Source organism: Eurosta solidaginis, chromosome 4, assembly GCF_040869045.1.
Source record: "Eurosta solidaginis isolate ZX-2024a chromosome 4, ASM4086904v1, whole genome shotgun sequence".
Lineage (NCBI taxonomy): Eukaryota > Metazoa > Arthropoda > Insecta > Diptera > Tephritidae > Eurosta > Eurosta solidaginis.
This window is the reverse complement of record NC_090322.1, coordinates 84921864-84934262: the sequence shown is the minus strand read 5'-3', so window position 1 is coordinate 84934262 and position 12399 is coordinate 84921864. Positions and strand designations below refer to the sequence as shown.

At 40.5% G+C, this 12399-nt stretch overlaps 1 pseudogene; it reads right to left on the bottom strand.

Annotated features, from left to right (window-relative positions):
• Positions 1-10542: 10542 nt before the first annotated feature.
• On the bottom strand, positions 10543-11063 carry LOC137248586 (ATP-binding cassette sub-family F member 2 pseudogene; annotated as a pseudogene).
• Positions 11064-12399: the final 1336 nt, after the last annotated feature.

Genomic DNA, 12399 nt, shown 5'->3' with positions numbered 1-12399 from the left:
GCACTTCGCCGGACACTTTTTTTTTTATAAATTTGTATAGATTTATCGGCGGAGATACAGCGGTAAAAATTTAAATAGGATGTTAAATTTATAAATACCTAGTCAACTCACTCACTTTATTTATTATGTCTTTCCTGAGCACGCCGCACTATCTCCCTATCCAACTGCCCACCACGCCCAGATAATTCGTTAGTCGCTATAACTGCGTGGTGTTCGGTGTGCAGTGATAACCATTTCCCGGCTTGGTGCATGCGTAGGTGACGATTGAAGTTACGTTTGGATAAATTGTACTTCCAACAAGGCTATTCTCATCTAACATAGATGATGTTCGGCATAGCCCACCATGGTTAATTGGAAACATTGTCTAGCCATTTCATGCAAAATTTAGAAGCACATGATTTGCAATTTAAAATTCATGTTTTACTACAATTACGCTTTCTCGATACACGTTTAACTTTTCGTAAGGTTGCACCCAAACGTAGACAACCGATTTTGGGGGAAAACCAGTTGCGTGATACGTTGTGGATGCCGCAAATTTTCCTGACAAATGAAAGGGATTCAAGGTTGTTGGGTACCAATGAGAAGGACATACTCACATTAATTTCATCTGATGGTACTGTCATTATTTCAGCTATGAGAAATTTGAACGAGACGTTTTCGTTTTTGTGGTTTTTCCTTTGAAGACATGGATGAAACTACGAAGCTAATTTTGATAAAGTTCTGTCACCATTGGAATTGCTAAATGCCACTCTGTAGTTAGTGCAGAACGCTCCTTCAGCGTCCTTGCAAGAATCAAAAATTTTCATATATCGTGTTCATCTCAAGAGCGAGTTTCAGGACTTGCCACGCTTTGTGTTGAATCCGTTTTGGCAAGACAGTTAAATGTCGATATTATTATAAAAAATTTTCCAGCGAGAAAAGCAAGAAAAGCCACTATTTGATATCCGAACCCTCTATATTGAATAATTAAAATTTATAATCATCATTATATCTATCAGAAATGTTCTAAAATGTTACCAAATAACTAGAAAAGATTATTTGAAACAGTATGTGGCTGTGTTAATTTTATTTTCAGCTCTTAATCTAAAAATCACTTAGTTGATGTGGCAAAACTTTTTTTTGATTTAATCCATCAATAATGATTCATGAATGAGACGTCATTAATTCAAAATAATGAAACGTATTAGAGGTTTCCTTATAGGGGGCCCGTAAATTTTTTAGTCCCGGGCCCGGATTTTCTCTCTACGGCCCTGCGTATGTACGTTTTTAAGTGTAACAATTTATTTTTCCAACATAAATATGAGATTTTTTTATTAACACGGTGCCGTCCGTTATACAAAAATTTTAGAAATTAAATTTAAAAGCGGTGCGTACGTTATACAAAAACAATTTGATAGATTTGATTTAAAAGCGGTGCGTCCGTAATACAAAGACAATGTGATAAATTTGACTTAAAAGCGGTGCGTCAGTAATACAACAACTTGAGAATTTTGAATAAAAGCGGTGCGTCCGTGATAAAACAACAATTTTGGAAATTTTATTAAACGCGGTGCGTCCGCATTATATCTGAAATCGTAAATTTTCTTTACATTTTTTTTAAATATACATAATTTATATATATATATATATATATATATATATATTTGGTAATTGTATATACAATACATTTGGTAAGCTTATAGTAACTTCGATATTTTTAAGATAGTACTTTTCTCAGCATATTACATAACTTTAATTTTCAAGCCAACTTCATTACAATTCCTTCAAGCTTAGATCCAATTTCATATTTTCGCTTTCAGCGACCCATATTTTGCTTCACGCATTAGCCTGTGCTGTTCAATTTAATTTTTTTTTCACATTTTCCTTACATGTCAGAGTCCGACAATTCGTCAACATCTTCAAATACCACAGTTGGTGCAAGAGACTCCTTACCCGGAGACTTTTTCGGTTTTGATAACTCAACGCAAACTTCACCTTCTAAATCAACTTCTACTTCAGATTTAAATCTTAAACATTCCATAATGACAACAATGGATCAAACGAAATCATTCATTACTACTTGTGCCTCAATAATGCGAGAAAACCACAGTGGTGATCCACTAGCACTTGCCCCGTTTATCGATAAAATTGAATTAATAGAAACACTAACTGATACAGCTCTGATGACTCCTACATTTATTGCATTTCTAAAGTCAAAAAAGCAGCGAGACGCAGAACAGAAAGCATATACTGAAGCAGCAAAATTTTTATAAGCGGAAAATCAGCATGAAGATAACGGAATATACAAATTTTTTTCTCGAGTGGAGCGGCTAATTTTTGTTTTATAAAATTAACTTTAGTTGTTTTAAAAGTTAGTTTATGTGTTAAAAAGTAAGGTCTAACTGGTGAGTCTTTTTATGCTTTTAATATACTTATATTTAAATTGGTGTAATGGAAGACACTTCGGTGTCTGATGAGTTAGACGGGATTTTTCTGGGTCCAATCCTTCCGTAAAATGGTTTGGGGAGGGGAGGACGCAGAGAAGAGTGGGGTAAAAAGAGAAAATAGGCAAAAAAGTGACAAAAATTTGGACAGTGAGATCGACAGTGCCACAGATAGCGGTAGTGGAAAAAGACTTATTAAAAAAACTAGGAAAGAGCAAATTAAATACCGTTTCAAGGTACATTGTACCGAGAGGTGTACCTAAAACACATCAAAATCAAACTATAGAGAATAAAAAAATGGACAAAAATATGGACAGGGGCATAGATAATAACAACAAAAATACTAAAGTTGATTTGAATAAAATTTTGGTGGAAGGCTACTGTACCGAATGTACAGCTAGCTGTAACTGTTGAAGATTCTAATATACAAAATATAGGGATGAACGATAATGAAATGAATACAGTTGTGCGGTCAGATACAGTTATGTATAATGAAAATCATAAAGGGGAGTTTTGGGTCCTGTTTGATACATCAAAAAGTTCTTTGTTCAATAATGAAACGGTAAAAAATTATTTTTATCAAAAGATTTTACATTTTAATATAATAGGAATTAAAGACATTATTGCGGTAGGGGCTTCTTTCAGCTCCTATCAGAAAGCTAATCAATGCTTAGTTTTTATGCCCAATGCCTAACTTTTACCTGATTGACGGCGCCCCTCCCTAATGTTTTAATAATATTTTCAGCCACCCACATTCACGCCTACATTTGTGTGCATGCATGTACATGCATGCGTTTCATACACATACACGTGTGTGTGTGCAGGTTGTCAGCACCCATGCACGTATATGTGGGGGTGGTTGTATGTGTGGCCTTTCCCCTCCTTAACACCAGAGGACTTTTTCGCGGCTTACCGGTTGTCCTCAACGGGATAACCGGCCTCTTTCTCGATTAACCGCCAAGCAGTTCACATCGCCCAGGATCATCACCGTCATCATTTTGTAACCTGCACAGCAGATTTCCATACTACACAATTTGCCAGAGGATTGGCAAAAAAAAATTTTATTTACCACAGCATATCACAGCAGCCAAAAATTGACAAGGAGAAAGTTGGAGGTTTATATTGAACATAGGTGACCAGAGCCACAGGATATTCGCCAACAAAAACACAGCACAATCAACATTTCTTACGACAAACTAAGAGGTAAGGGTTATATTTCTTACCACTTTTTTGAGTGTTGTTTTTTTGCAAAATAAAGAAGAAACCCTTGTAGTGCGCGAAAAATTAAAATCAAAAAAAAAAGTGAAAACAGTGAACTTATTTAGTGAGCACCAATTTAGTTTTCTATTTTCAAAGGTTAAATCACTTGGTTTGTTAGCCTTTATTTCAGTCCTTGTGATTATCTGGGCTATCCCCCCACCAGTGGTAAGGTTTTCCAGACACAACACAAGGAAGAGGGTAACCTAACCTCAATTTCCGCACCATACTAAATAGGTTTTTGTTGTTGTTTTTTTTTTGCACATCACAAACACGAAATTAAGTTCAATTTAATTAATTAATCCGGTGCTCACTTCACTTTTTAAACACTTTTTACACTTTTTTTGCACTTGGTCCGATATTCAAGCACGCACTTTTTCACTTTTCCAAAAATACACCCATTATTTGTGGAGGTGGCGAGTGGTCCCCATTTTTTGTTGTTGCCGCTGAGACAAAAGTTTGTACATTAAATCTTTTGCTATTGTCGGTGCTGTGACAAAAGGTTCTTAAAACAAACCCTTTTTTCGTTGTCGCTACTCTGACAAAGTCTGCAATAAACAAAATAAATAATAAACTTCGAATTTCAATAGTGTTTATTTACGGCTGGGCAGGTATTTTTACTCTAAAGCGTTCCATTTCTATAATCGGCAATTTTCTCGTTAATAAACGTAAATAAAGCAATGGAAACCTACATCCGTTTAGCAGAATCAATCGCAGAGTTTGATAAAGATTACAGCCTTATTCCGGAGAGCGACCATAGCAAACACACCCTTGCAATACAGCAGGAAGGGTTGCGGCTCTTGTGGAAGAAGGTAAAGTCTGCGTTTGGTTCGCTATTGAGATCTGATGAGGTGTCAGCGGATGACGTTATGGCGATCAGAAAGAAGCAAAAGGCAGCATACGCAATCTACGTGCGATGTTCAGCGTCTATATCTGCTGAGGCAGAAAAATACAAGAAGGATGACAAGAACGTCAACCCTGAGTAAGAACCTCATGGGCATAAAATTCGCCTCCCTGCTTGCGACACGGAAGTTTTTAAAGGGGATTATCTGTCTTAGCCAACTTTTCGCGACCTTTTCATGGCAATTTATATAAACAATTCCAGCTTGAAAGGGGTGGAAAAGTTATTCCATCTCAACAACAAAACGCAGGGCGAAGCAAAAGATATCGTTAAAAAATGCCCTCTCACAAATGAAGGTTTCGAGATGGCCTGGAAAAACTTGTGTGAAAGATACGAGAACAGACGTATCTTAGTTAACACATAACTACAAATTTTATTCAACTTAAAAAAGGTAGAAAGTGAGTGTGGCAGTTCAATAAAAAAGCTGCAAAATGATATAAATAATTGTATTTCGTCCCTCAAATGCCACAAAATTGACACTTCCAATTGGGATGCAATCCTTACCTATCTATGCTCAACCAAGTTACCAGAGAGCATGCTGTCTCTTTGGGAGCAAAGTATAGACCATAAAATGGACATATCCCAGTGGGAGGATATGGATAAATTCCTGTCTAATTGGTTTCAGACACTTAAACAGTGCGTGGTTTTACAGGGCATGCCACTTCGAAAGTGCAAAAACCAAACGCGTCGCGACAATCGTCAGAAACCCCTACGAAAAGAATTTGTGCTTTTCAAACAAAAGTATCCAAGCAAACAATAAAATCAATTTGTAAGATGTGTAAATCCCCTGAACACAGATTGCGAAACTGTTCACGCTTCTGCGAGTTAACCCCAGTAGAAAGGATTAAATTTATAAAATCCACAAGCGGCGGCGTGAATTGCTTATCCCCAGGACACACCGTGACGAAGTGCACCAGTTCCTACAATTGTTCCAAATGCCACTATCGTCACCACACGCTCCTGCATGCGGATACATCTCAGCACACGGCTGTACGCAATCCTTTCAAAGATGCGGATAATATCCCAACCACATCAGCACAGGCGCGACAATATGCAAACCAGAATGTAAAATCCTGTCATGCCAATTCCAGCACAGGCGTGCTATTAGGAACTGCTCGCGTACACATTCACCATAATGGTACATACTTCTCCGCGCGGGCATTAATTGATTCAGGGTCTGAATGTCCTTTCATGACAGAAAGACTGAAACGCAGAATCAATTTGCCGGCGAGGAAAATGCATGCCCAAGTGTCGGGCATCACCAATGCAGTATCTGCTCAAGTTAGAGAGGTATCCACCATCGAATTACGTTCACCAGTGGATCCATGCTTCAGCTTGACTACTCCAGTTCTGATTCTAGCCAAACTTACTGGGAATCTGCCATCCTGCCATATCAACACGATGACTATGCAGGCATTCCTAGACTTGGTTCTGGCAGACAAGAGGTTCTACGTCAACGAAGATGTAGACCTCATACTTGGTGGAGACATATATCCCCAAATTATAATGAGCGATCTGAAAAAGAATGTACTTAATACACTTCTGGCCCAAGAGACAGTGTTCGGTTGGATACTAACCGGTCGAGTTGAAGCACCGAGTCCAACGAAGAGCGTCGTGTCATTTTACAACGAGGTTGCATTGGACAACCAATTAAAAGCGTTTTGGGAGATAGAAAATGTTCCCAAAAATAAAATGCTTAATGAAGAAGAAAGGTATTGTGAACAATTATTTAAGGACACAACAAAACGTGATAAAGTGGAAGATATACAGTTTCGCTACCATTCAGGCAGGATTACCCTGAGAATATTAAATTAGGACCGTCCCTAAAGCACGCATGTTCACAATTCTTCAGAAATGAGGGGCGATTACTGAAAAACCAAGATTTAGGGAAAGAGTATGTTCGGGTGTTGTCAGAATACGAAACACTCGGACATATGAGAAAAATCAAGAATAATATACCATCCGACGATTCGGATAATTATTTCCAGCCCCATCAGGCCGTTGTAAAGGCGGAAAGTACCACTAACAAGGTGTGCGTCGTCTTCAACGCGTCAAGTCCTACGGCAAATGGCATTAGTCTAAACGACATACTCCACCCAGGTCCAGTACTCCAAGCAGACTTGCCCATTTTACTTCTACGTTGGAGACTGTACCGCTTTGTCTTTAATAGCGACATAGAAAAGATGTATAGGCAGATTTGGGTGATCGATAATCACGCCAAATTTCAAAGAATTGTCCATCGAACATGCCCCAACGAACCCATCAGTCTTTACGAACTAAAGACTGTCACATTTGGTGTAAACTGCGCCCCTAACTCGCGCTATGATCACTTCTACAATTGGCTGATGATGTGGAAAATACCCACCCAATAACATCGGGTATCTTACGAGAAAGTATGTATGTCGACGATGTTTTATCTGGAGGACATACAATAGCGTCAACTATAAAAGCAAGACCCGAGATTCGCGAAGCATTACACTCAGCTGGCTTTCCATTGCGCAAGTGGACATCAAATTGTGAGGAAATCCTTCAGGGCATCCCCAAAATGGATCTGCTCAGCGAGGACTTCCTAGCGTTTGAAGAGGCTAGCTCGGTGAAGGCACTCGGAATACGATGGAACGCGCATTCAGATATGTTTTACTTCACCGCAGGAGCGTTAGAGAATGGCGAAAACATCACCAAACGCGCAATCCTATCCGCTATAGCCAAACTTTTCGATCCTTTAGGCTGGCTTGCATCAATGGTCATAGTGGCAAAAATACTAATGCAGAATATCTGGTTAGAGGGCACCGGGTGGGACGAACCTGTCTCCCCAGCTACCTTAGAACGGTGGGAGAATTTCACCCAACACTATAGCGAAATAGATAACATTAGGATACCGCGGTGGGTAAATTTTTCACCGGAAGACGACATAGAAATCCACGGCTTCTGTGACGCTTCCGAGAAAGCATATGCGGCAGCGGTATACATGCGCGTGAAAAGAGCCAATCAGGTTTTCATACACTTACTTTTAGCAAAAACCAGAGTAGCTCCAGTGAAAACCATCTCGCTACCACGTTTAGAACTCTGCGGCGCCGCGCTGCTCGCAGAAATCATTTAATCAATATTCCGAAACATTCATTTGGGACCAGCAAAAGTTCACCTCTGGACGGTTTCAACCATCGTACTCGCATGTTCCTGGTCAACATTCGTCGCACACCGAATAACTAAGATCATCGATATGGTCGGTAGCAAGGACTGGCTTCACGAGGACTCGGAATCTAATCCAGCGGATCTAGGAAGCAGAGGACTACTTGCATCAGAGTTGGTCAACAATTCGTTGTGGTGGCAGGGACCTTCTTGCCTGCAAGAAGACAATTCCCACTGGCCAGCACAAGACACCGATTACAACACGTCCGTTGAGGAAAAGAGGGCACAATCATATGCCACGACAGGGGTAGAGCACATAGATATTCTCGACCGATTTTCAAATTTGCCTAGGGCCTTGAAAGTCCTATCATATGTTAGGAGATTCTATAAAAGAACGCATCCTAAAACTAAAGCAGTGTTCCAAGAAAAGTCGTGCATAATCTCAGCCGATGAGATTAAGGCAACGACTCAAGCATTAATACGAGTCTGCCAGAAACAATTTTACGGAACAGAATATTTTAAATAGGGAACCCATTGATCGGAAGAGTGAAATCCTGTCACTGAACCCATACATCGACAAAGATGATATTATTAGAACAGGGGGGCGTCTAGGGGCTTCAAAAGACATGTCCTACAATGAGCGTCATCCGATCATCTTGCCTTACAATTGTAGGCTGTCTCGCCTTACAGTTATGATGGCTCATCATGACTCGCTTCATGGCGAGAACCAGCTCATGCTCCGTCTTATCCGAACCCAATACTGGATACCGAATGTCAAGACCATGATCAGAGCCGTCATCCACAATTGCAAAACCTGCATTATGCACCGAAAGCAGGCACAGTCCCAACTTATGGGTACCCTTCCCTGCGAACGGACTACTTTTACCCGCCCGTTCACCAATACCGGGGTAGACTTTGCGGGGCCTTTCGAAATCAAAAGCTACCGCGGTAGGGGATTTCGACTGTCAAAAGGCTACGTATGCCTTTTTGTCTGTTTCGCCACTAAGGCCATTCACGTAGAGGCCACTAGTGACCTCAGCACCCCATGCTTTCTCGCAGCCTTCTCGCGTTTTATCGCGAGAAGAGGATGTCCGAAAAACATCTACTCCGACAATGGTACAAACTTTGTCGGAGCATCAAGATCTTTACGATCCGAATTTGAAGCCTTTCTGGCCGAAATCCGAGACAAACAGTCTCCAGGTATAGCCATCAAGCATTAACTTGCCATTTTATTCCCGCCGGCGCTCCACATATGGGCGGCCTGTGGGAAGCGGGAGTAAAGAGCTTCAAAAGCCACTTCAAAAAGGTCGCTTCTCTCCATAAACCCTTTTGTGCCGGATCGAGGCATGTCTAAATTCACGGCCTCTCAGCCCGGCGTCCGATGACCCAACGGACCTGGAGCCACTAACCCCAGGAAATTTCCTCACGGGCAGCCATCTTCTGGAGCCGCCAGAACCGGATGCAAACGAAAGCCCTGCCTCCATGCTAAATAGATGGCAGAAGCTAAAGGCCCTCCATCAAGCCTTCTGACGGCGATGGAAAACCGAAGATTTATCCGAACTTCAAAAGCGTGTGAAGTGGAAACACCCCAAACAAAATATACAAGTGGGAGATCTCGTTGTCCTCAAAGAGGACAACTTATCTCCCAACGAATGGAGGTTAGGTAGAGTCGTCAACGTACATCCCGGCGAAGATAACCAATTACTTGTGGTCGAGCTCTTTACCGAGAAGGGTCAAGTCCGACGACCTTTGGTCAAACTGATCCTTCTTCCCACGGAGGAGATAGATTGCGAGAGGACCAAGAGCTCCTCCTAACATTCCCTCCGTTCCTCCCTAATTTCGAAATATCCCAAACCATCCCACTCACTCGTTATTCCATAACGATTATACCAGAAAAGCCTTTACGCAGACCCTTGGTCTGCCACAGAAAACAAAGGCACTCGGCCCATAATCTTTTTAAATTTTCAAAATTTCAAAACCCAGCTCTCGTTCACCCGGAACGAGGCCAACCAGAATCCTAACGCAGATCCGCTATCTGCCACCGGAACATAAAAGCATTCAGCCCATTCCATACTTTAAGTTTTCAACAAAATTCTAACCCAAAATTCACTCGCTCACCCCGAGCGAGGACGCCAGAAGGCTAAAGCAGATCCTCTATTTGCCACATAACATAAAGGTACTCGGCTCATTATAAATTGCAGTAGTTCATGACACTCCTTATGAGAAATACTGCCCTAATAAGCTTCACAAAGGGGCAATTTGAGAGAATAGCCCAAACGAAATAAATTTACGAAGAATTAATCTAAATTTGAACAAACAAATATCGCTAATATCTGTTATTTTGGCAATCAAAAGTTTAGCTCAGATAATTGCTAGTTTTCTCTAACAACGTACAAAACGCTGATATTTGTTCTACGCACTAATTCTGAAATTCATGCATACACTAACTGAAGAATGGCCGCAATTTTAATGGGTTGTTGGAGAACCCAAGAAATGGTTTAAATGCGGTCATTCTCTCTCTTAGGAAAAAACGTTTGTGAACATAATTTGAAATTTTCCAAGTTATTTATTCAAAAGGAGTGTCCAATTGTATTCAAAGCTAGGTAAATTCAACATTCAACCACCTAAGTGCTTAGGGGCCACTAGATCTTAAATGGTGAACCGGATTAATGAAATATGGTAAAGAGGGGTCACTCATAGTTAAGAAGGGATTGATGAATTCATATAAATATCCCTTCACCGAACAAGAACACGCAAATCCCCCCCCCCCCCCCCCCCCTTCCCTTGTTTATGTTCTGATCTTATCAAATCAATAACATTGACGAATGTAAGTCAAATAGGCTCATTAGCAAATTCATTTTGAAAATGCACCTTATAATCCAGAACCTTATTCTTCCATTTAGTGACCGTTTCATTTTTGCAAACCCAAATTTCCTCAGCAACCTCATCGATAACTCGGATATCGAGATTAACTTACACAATGCCATCTTCAAAATCATTAATAGCAGCAACCAAGGCATCGATTGGTACCAGATCCAAGTGGTTGTTAGGATCATCAATCGTCGTGTCCAATAACTTTTCCCATTTCTGACTTCTCTTTAACTTCTGGGAAGTCAGGTATCATATACTCTAATGGACTTGGATCCAAGTCGAGTAATTCATGCAATGCTAATGACCTTTGCGTATCACACCAGAAGTTGGTACCAAATCTTCATCCAGAGGTTGAATAGAAGCCAAGCTCGTATCTACATCTATACCAAACTATAAATTGTTATAGAGCCATATGGAGTGCTATCAGGGTAACGACAACTGACATCCTCCCCCATAATAACCGGTCTAGGAATTGATGCATTTTATGTCATATGTATAATCTTTATGAAACCCCATTGCAGAAATTTGAGAATTCGTAATGAGCATACGAATATGTCGGCCGACTCGTAATACAGAACAGAAGAAAAAAGTTCCGCAACAAGTCCTCAAACCCAAACCGAAAGGCGAAAGGAAACGCACTTCGCCGGACACTTTTTTTTTTATAAATTTGTATAGATTTATCGGCAGAGATACAGCGGTAAAAATTTAAATAGGATGTTAAATTTATAAATACCTAGTCAACTCACTCACTTTATTTATTATGTCTTTCCTGAGCACGCCGCACTATCTCCCTATCCAACTGCCCACCACGCCCAGATAATTGGTTAGTCGCTATAACTGCGTGGTGTTCGGTGTGCAGTGATAACCATTTCCCGGCTTGGTGCATGCGTAGGTGACGATTGAAGTTACGTTTGGATAAATTGTACTTCCAACAAGGCTATTCTCATCTAACATAGATGATGTTCGGCATAGCCCACCATGGTTAATTGGAAACATTGTCTAGCCATTTCATGCAAAATTTAGAAGTACATGATTTGCAATTTAAAATTCATGTTTTACTACAATTACGCTTTCTTGATCCACGTTTAACTTTTCGTAAGGTTGCACCCAAACGTAGACAACCGATTTTGGGGGAAAACCAATTGTGTGATACGTTGTGGATGCCACAAATTTTCCTGACAAATGAAAGGGATTCAAGGTTGTTGGGTACCAATGAGAAGGACATACTCACATTAATTTCATCTGATGGTACTGTCATTATTTTGTCGCGTATTAAGGCTACCCTTTATTGCTGGATGAATTGTTTAACACGGAATCGTAATTCTCCTTGCTGAAACAAAAGACATTTAGTTGACGAACTGAACGTATGTTTTTACCATACCTTCCCATTGTAAGACGTAAGGCAGGTTGAGAATCCTTTGTCAGCTCATCAACTACCGTGAGTACCAGTACTTTAAATTCACACGGGCGTAAGTTATCGTATCAGCTGAAGTCCAAGCTTCGTGATATAAAATTGTTGGTATACTTCCAATAGCAACGTTGGTTTGTGCATGACATTTTTTCGAAATCGGTTTTCAATCTTTTAGCGGTTGTCACATAATGCGCACCAGATGAATAGAATTGATCAAGTACTTCTGATGCTAAGAACCGTTCGAAGCAAGCGAGCAGTGGCATTTTATTGTTGCTCGCGCACCATTCTTACGCTCCAAATATTATTTCACTTCATTCCCTGCATCACGCTATTGATATAGCACGAGGTGCCCGAATTCCGCATACCCGTATAACCAGGACCAGCAAGCGGTTGCAACCCACTATCAC